The following is a 9,007-nucleotide window of genomic DNA, read 5'->3' on the forward strand; positions in this document are numbered from 1 at the left end:
AAATTTGGAATACTCTACTTAACAGTCAAAAGGAACGAAAAGAATTAAACGAAGTAGTTAGAGAAATATATACCTCACAGTCGGAATTGATTTAAGCCATTGATTGGTACGTGGTCGACTGGTCGTAGTAAAGGGAAGCCACCCAACTCGAACCACATTGGATGCATTTGGCTCCGTTATATATAGTCGTCCATTACCGCCCTTATATATATGGGGGTAGTTATAGATATGATTGAAATACATGTATATATGCAGAATGCAGTTGAGGAAAAAAGAAAGAGGACAAGGAAGAAATGAGGAAAAAGAGAGAAGACGAGAGCGATAGATATTAGGGCAATGTGATTGATATATATGTTCACACTTCTGTGAGTGTCAGTCCCCTTTCCATATCTCTCATCTGTTTGTGAGGCTCCTAGCGTCGTGGAGTTGTCTATATATGCGGCATAACATATAATAGAGCAATAATGGCCCAATTTAGAGTTCGGCCCAGAGTCTCTCTCTCTCTCTCTCTGAAAACTTCAGAAAATGCAAGTTTGGAACAATATTTGATGTTGATGTACATTTTTTGAAACAAGAGGATTAAATCCATTGATCGAAAAGATCATACACTAGCTTTCTCGCTCAAATTAAGGGATCCGAATATCACCTAATACATATTGATGGTCAGACAGTACGCCGACTGCACATGTAACCGACATAGACTACTACACCTTAAACAAAAGAAGTTACAAGATTTAACTCAATCACTACCCAACCAGGATGTCCGCCTAAGACCCTTATAGTGTCAATAGAATTGAGCAAAACTGTGTGACGACTAGATGAACAAGGAACACAGAGTTGAGGCTCACTACACCCTCAAAAGAGGGCATTATTGGAAAAAAGAAAAAACAAAAACAAACTAAACAAAAAATAGGAAGATAGTCCAATCCACAAAGTCCACAAGGCCCATAGACAAGCAAACCCCCCAAAAGGCAAGTGTTTATACACAACTACTCGTCGATTCAGAAATTGATGAACAACAACACGGCCAGCAATGGGAAGTGCTCATCAAGGCTCAAGTCGATCATTGATTGGTTTTATAAGTAGCTGTTCGACATTTCTAGGGTTTAAGGTGGTCCATCAAGAAGGGCGCAAACCACCCACCACGGCCTGGGTCGACCATTAATGGCTTCTAGATAGCTAGCTAGCCTTCCATCCTCTTAAGGACATACGTATCGTCCTTCTCAACTCACGTACATCCACTCGATCATCATCTCGTTATCTATCGCAGATGGCCGTATACGTATAAACTAGCTAGCCTTGATAAATACTAATGCAATTCGAGTAAAGATCGAGATCACGATTAAATGATTAATATGGATATCAATTAAAACCCTAGCTAGCCTTGATGAAGATGAATGATTGATCTAATTACAAGCCCCGACTAAACCATATATATAGGTGAACATGCTGCAGCAATTTGAATAAGTAAACTCCCTGCCGGCCGGCCCATATCAGTAAGTGTTAACCTACAGCTTGTTAAGGTTAATTTGATTGTTGTTCCAGTCCTGCAATGTGATAATATCTCTGCGTTGGCCCTTGCTAGCTATGTGGTGTATCATGCAATGTGATAATTTCTGTTACTAATTAGTGGATGAGTTTTAACTACACAATAAAAGAGCTAGCTAGAGGATTCGATGGACAACATATTTAGGTAATGATCGATTATAAATTAATATCATGAAAGTTGGTAGAAGGAGACAAAGTAGACTACTATTCCATTTTCTGGGGATGAAGCACCAAAATGCAGGGTGTGTGTAATTAGTGGACTCTCCACTTATGATTAAGTTGTCCGGCCTCTAGCTAATTGCTGACGCTCCACTTATATATACACCAGGAGATTATTGCGATCACTTGATCCACGCTTTCATACATTTTCAATTGCAATGAACTGAGGCCGGGACTGGAGAAATAACTTTTCAGGTTGTCAATTATGATACGACTCGATACAGTGATTTTCAACTAAGATGAAAAATAATTAGTTAGACCAATACGATTGAAAAAGAAGTCAGCGGCAATTCAACCCGCACACCAAAATACAATTAGTAAATGGGATCTTGAGTCAATTCACCAGATTCGTTGATTACTGAAAGAAACCTTGCGCGTTAACTTAGCCTTTCTTGGTTGTGAGAACCTTTCCCACAAGGGCATGCACAAGCCAAAATCGGGTAGCCATCAACGATCTCGGATCGGTGATCGACAACTTTCAGGCCATATATGCCACTCTCATCTTGATATTGCTAGTCGACGCCGAGAGAACATCGTCTCACCGACTACTTCTTCCGTATTCAATAGTCAGGACACAACCACTGTCCACACCCACAGCACCAAACGTACTAGCTAGCCACCACATACACTCACACAACGACGATTTCAGTCACCGATGACGATGGACAAGCAGCACTGTTTTTAACAGCTGAACGGAAAATCCCTAGACAAACCCTAACTCGAGACGAGAAGGACTTATTAACATGTCTCAATTCTATTACGTTGCTAAACATCGAAAACCCAGCACGCGCATATACTTGTTAAAATGTTATTTAGTGATCGAGGTATTCCCATATTAATCAAAAATTGGTTATAGTTCTCACTTCTCAGTCAGTCTCACTCTACTGTGTTTTCACATTTCACAAATATAAACTGAAAGTTGTTTAACTCCGAAGGGAATCCTTTGTTTTTATAATTCTATATATGATACATGCATGCACTTGAAAGTATATATGATATCAAGGGTGGCTTATTGCATAATTAGATCGGTGCTCATTATGTTTTTGACAAAATATCTGATATGCACACTCGTTTATTTTCTTTACCAAATCCCACCTGATATTGACTTTAAAATCTTAATTATAATCACATTACCAACAACACTTTCGGTTAGATAGGCTAGTCCATAATTTGGACAGTAAAGTATTTACATTCATATATAAATGCATGCATTCCAAAGTAAAAGTTCCACTCGAATTGACCTGTTTCAGTCTTTGCTCTCCTTTCTTTGAACAAAATCCTCTTAAGATTTTCATTAGTGGATTATCACCGATGGCTGATGTTAATTATATTACTGTTTCCTACAGTCAATCATTCTAGTTTTGAAATCGGTAATATGCACAAGGCACAAGCCATATCTTGTAACCTTTCTGTGCAACACTCGACTTGCGAATTGTCAAGCTCATGGATCTATCTTTATGTACGAAATGTACCTACCCATTATCGATCTCATATATACTTCCTTATCACCACTTTAGCTTTCCGATCCTAATTAGAAATTTGTGCCAAATATATTGTAATTTTGTACTTAATCCACATTCTATGGACATAGAACTCTCACAATATATAGTTGTCTTCGATAATATTATTACTGATGACCTGATCGTTCTCACGTATTCTTTTTACAACATATAAGAACCACTCCAGATTTTCGACCCTTTTTACGTGATCATCGATCGTTAAACCTAATATATATCTCAGACTACCGTAAAGGCGTAAACCTTAAACTTTTTATCTTATGAAATTAAGATGTACTTCTCGTAATCTATCAATTGTACTAGCAGACATAGCTAGTGCTCTCGCTAAATTGCCGGATATAGTGATCGATTGTACCGAGCGAGGTTCACAATGGAGTCCATTCAGTCCAATGTGAAACACCGGAATGTACATAGTACACAGATAGATGACGATGAACCAACTAAGCAACAATGATGGGATGAGACTCATGAAGTGGGTGAGTACTGGGGTGAATTTTCATTATGAATTTGAATGAAATCAAAGCAAAAGGAAGAAGATAGATGGACGGGCCGGGGTAGGGTTTTTCCAGAGGTGGAGGCTTTTCAAATATGTTCACGTACGGCTATGCTTTCCGTGGCACGGACTGAAAAGTAAAGATGCATGATGATGATAACCCTAGTTTATTCAATTCATGGCTTTGGTTAGGTATATGTCCACCGGTTCAGTCTTCTCGTCCGTAGCCACCGGCAATTCACACAAACCCTAATAACCTAATTGCTTATCATGAATTCATGATGATCCTGTCTACAAACTACAATCAATATCTAATATGTGTTAGTCACTTACCTGTGTCTATATATACACGTACATACACATACGGTTCATAGAGTTTCTGAGTTGGTAGGTTGTCTTCTTCCGATTCAAATATTCATTTCAAAAAATAAATAAAAATAAAAAAGGATATACTCACACACATTAATTAGCCCCTTATGTCAGGGTCAGTTACAATTCTTGTAAAAATTTAGGCATTTTCATGCAACTCAAACCGGCCATCTCAAATAATTAATAGAGGCTACATGGCCAAATCCTAAATTTTGGCCTTATTTTGGTCTTCAACAACAAATCTGAAAAAGGCTAAAGGGCCATAAAAGGGCAATCAAAAGGGGTAAACATAGCCCTTTGGCTAGTCCAGGCCAAAGCAAAGTGTGGTCCCAAATCAGATTAAAAACTATAGTTTGCATATGGGTTGATTGATGATGACCTAAATTATAACAATTGTCAATTTTCTATTAGATGATTTCATTCTCATCTCATTATAACTGGCAAATTCTCCCGACTCAAAATCAATACTATGTACTTAATTAAATATGCAATAAATGACTGATATCTTATTGTGTTAATATATTCACAAACAATATGCAAAATATTTATATTTGTCTCAAAAGTTTACTCAAGAATTAATGTGACGACATATTTGTTGTAAAAGTGACAACATATTTGTAGAAAAAGTGACAACATATGTTAAAATAAGAAACTCTTCTAATGAGGATCCTTAAGTTGAAGACTTTTCGGCTTATCCCACTTTTTGATCTTATATCCACATCTTAACTATTCAGTTTATATGTATTTATGAGTAGATCATTTTTGCAAATTTTTAGCCATATTGAAAATCGTTAAGACATTGATAAGTGTGATTTACCAATTATGAACTTGTACGGTTTATATTTGACATATTTGGTTCGTCCCTTAATTTGATCTAGTTATCTTAATGATCACCGATTTTGCTGAAAATTTGTGAGGTTGATCACACATATAGACCTAAAAACTAAATGGATGAGATGTCAAGATATGATAAAAAATAGGTTTTTTAAACCATAAACCGAAAAGTTCTCAACTTAAGGGTCCTCACTAGAAGGGCCTTTAAGGGTCCTCCCTGTTAAAATATAATATGAAACCATAAATTATTAGAAGGGGCTAAAATTTAGCCCTCCCTTACTGAAGATGATTTAGTAGTCTATGAATAAAAAATAATAACTTTTAGGGCTAAATTATAGCTCTGTCCCCAATATAGCCCTCATACTGGAGATGGCCTAAATGATGATAAATGTATGTGGTGTCTAAATCTTATGCGTTATAAGCTAGAGTTTGAGTTCTAAATGTGCGATTAATTGTATTCTTCAACATTCATTTGATTTTTTTTATAAAGAAAATTGCTTGCATAATTTGTCATATATATGCTTTACTCCTACGTATTGTACGTAATTGAATTCTGAAGGAGTACTGCTTACACTTTGCTCCTCGACTCCTCATCCTATCCCTTTAAATATTGAAATGCAGTATTAAATTGGATCTCTTTGCATCCAAATGTCAAATATGACCTAACTTGCAGCACTTAACCATACCCTAGTTGGCATTCCCAAATGAAAACAGTAACAGATCAAATGCTTCTGGCTCTAATTATATTGGTTCATCTTATCCTCCTATCATACTTAAATCTGAATTGAAGTTTAGCATTCCTCTTTTGATCTTCAACGGTACTTAGTGACTGATCGATCGTGGCCATCAATATCATTGTTTTTCAATCCCGCGTTTGATTCGTGTCCATTAGAACCTGTCTGGAACGAACCTTGCTAGCTCAATATACAATCGTACTTAAAAGAACCTTGGCTGGCTTTAGCTGCTGCTGCATGCATCATGTTCCAACCAAACCATAACTAAGTAAATCCATTTTAGAATTTTTAGATATAATGAACAGATTTGAGCATATGACATATATGTAATTGAATATTATCTTGGCCTGGTTCAACTTTGAATTCATTACCATTTCTATTGGTTTTTACCCTAATAATTAATCTTTAAAATTCACCCTCTCAATTATCAGATGCACTCGATCGATCTCCTTAGTGCTGGACACAACATGCAGAAGAGATTAATTTGGTGGAGCTTATAAGCTAAGATATGTCAAGTACTCTTCTAGTGGAAAACAAAACACAAAGTTTCATATCCTTAGTTCCTTACCATATTTGGCCAACGAAAATCATGTAATATGTAACTCAGCAAGCTTTTCTTTGAATCTTGAGAATTCCATGTTTAGAATGATGAGAGAGGCACTCAATATATGCCTCTTAGGAAGCATGCAATAAAAATGTTGCGCACGTATATTTATCCAAAAGAAGATTATACTAAAATACTTGATGCATAAGATGCAACTTCTGTAACTAATGTTTTATCGACCTGTAATTCAGTAATGATTATAATCATTTACTTTTTGCGAGCTAAATATTGCAAGGAATCACCAAGCAGTAATGGGTTAACCATTTGATCATCGCTTTTCTACTTCAACTTCGTATTTGAATTGTTTGCAATATAACTGACTACGTTGTAGGTTAATCTGATTGCCCTAATCAGATTTACCTCTTATTTGTTCGTGAAGTCTCATGTCTTTACTATATTTGGCCAACAGGTTGTAGGTAAATCGTAAATGCATCAAGGAGAAAAAACCTAATTACAATAGTGATGTCACATGGTCACCTAGAGACCAATGAAATCATGGTTAATCACCGTTGGATGTAAATCCAAAGGTGGGAATTATTATTTTAAAGTTAAATTGTTTTGTTTTCCACCATTAGATTCACATCCAACGGTGATTGACCATGATTTATTTGGTAGGTGACCATGTGAACACTACTGTCTGATTACATATTCAGTTTGGAGGCTATAGGCACTACTGTTGTTTGTTAAGAGAAAGACGCATTTAACAATATCACAACTATATATAGATCTGGATGATGTTTATTTGAGGGCAAATGTTATCCACCGATAGTAAGAATGCAGGTTTTAGATTGGTGAAATGGTAGCAGCTAGCTAGATAGAGCATGTTATTAGCTGATATGTTAATTAAGGCTGTCAAGAACTAATTAAGTAGGTCATGTTCAGGTTATTTAACTGAAGTTAGGCCATCTCCAGTAAGGAGGGGCTATATTGGGGTCGGGGCTAAAATTTAGCCCTCCTAAATAATATAATTTATTCATGAAATAGTGAACCATCTCCAATAAGGGAGGGCTATATTTAGCCCTTCAAAATATTTATAGTTTTTCATTATATTTTTGAAACTTATGATTTAGTTTATTATAGTACTATTTAATTTATATCAAAAACGAATTTTTAGGGTGAAATTAATTTTTAAGTTATTTTTTTTAAATGAAAAGAACAATGTGTACATTAAAAAACTAATATTTTTGACATGTAATTATATGATTTGATGATAACATATTTAGATAGGATTTTCAAGTGCCACATGCCCATCTGCAAGCTAGTATAGAGATTTCCGATTAGATATAGTGTTGACGTGGCACAATTAATCATTACGGGATCTTATCGAAATTTTAGATAGGATTTCTAAATGCCACATGTCGGGTTGAGATCAACTTTCTAGATTTCTGATTGGATTATCTGCATACGTGGTGTTCTATCTGCAGCTTCCAAGCTCAATAAAAAGGGTAGTTTCATATGTGTAACTCACTATCTCATCTATCTCTTCTCTATTTCTTTGTTCTGTTTATATCTTTTCATTACATTTAGCAATGAATTCCAACTGGTTTTTCTCAGAGTAATGAAAGGCTACGTGAAGATGAGGAAGATGATGAAGAAGATGAAGAATATGATGCCCAGAGGAGAAGAAATACAACACAAATTATGATGGAAGCATCTAGCTGGTTCGCTACAAATCCACTTCAGCAGCAACCTCAATGGGGTGGTTCTATTCCAGGCCGCGCTACCCGTCATCGATCTCGAGAGGTAGCTAATGAAAAATTGTTAAATGATTATTTCGTAGCTGACCCTGTGTACCCTGTCGAAACTTTCAGACGACGTTACAGAATGAGACGTGAAGTTTTCCTCCGCATGTTAGAGCATGTCCAAACAATCGACCCATACTTTAGGCAATCACAAGATTGTGCTGGGCGTCCGGGCTTCTCACCTCACCAAAAATTGACGTGTGCACTCCGAATGCTAGCCACTGCATGCTCGGCTGATTCCTTAGATGAATCATTTCGTATGCCTGAATCCACCGCCATTGAGAACCTTGGTCGATTTTGTCGTACCATTGTCACCATTTATCAAGAACGCTACCTTCGGGCTCCTACAACAGAGGATCTTGACATGCTCCTACAAAGAGCCGAGCGACGAGGATTTCCTAGAATGATCGGTTCGCTGGACTGCATGCATTAGCAGTGGAAGAACTGTCCAGTTGGGTGGCAGGGGAGCTTTAGCGGCAAAACAAGAAAACCAACTATTGTTCTGGAAGCTGTGGCTGGTCCTGACACTTGGATCTGGCATGCTTTCTTCGGAATCCCGGGGGCGCAGAATGACCTCACTGTTCTCGGACGTTCCCCACTATTTGATGCTGTCACAGCAGGTCAGTCACCACAACTTAACTATTATGTTAACGGGACTCCTTATGAGTTTGGCTACTACCTTGCTGATGGTATTTACCCTAAGTGGGCGACATTAGTGCAATCTATCAGACAACCTGAGAATGAACAGGAGGAGTATTTCTCCACTAAACAGGAGGCATATCGCAAGGATGTTGAAAGGGCATTTGGAATTCTACAAGCACGATTTGCAATAATTAGGCAACCTGCAAGAGGTTGGGATAAAGATTCATTATCTACAATTATGTTGGCTTGTATTATACTACATAACATGATTGTGGAGGACGAACGAGATGACTACTATCATGGTG

The 9,007-nt window shown here is 37.0% G+C and overlaps 1 pseudogene; it reads left to right on the forward strand.

Annotated features, from left to right (window-relative positions):
- The window catches only part of LOC101314057, a 15,615-nt pseudogene that overhangs the window by 5,428 nt on the left and 1,180 nt on the right, over positions 1–9,007 (forward strand).

This window comes from Fragaria vesca, linkage group LG2 (genome assembly GCF_000184155.1).
Source record: "Fragaria vesca subsp. vesca linkage group LG2, FraVesHawaii_1.0, whole genome shotgun sequence".
In the NCBI taxonomy this organism is placed as follows: domain Eukaryota; kingdom Viridiplantae; phylum Streptophyta; class Magnoliopsida; order Rosales; family Rosaceae; genus Fragaria; species Fragaria vesca.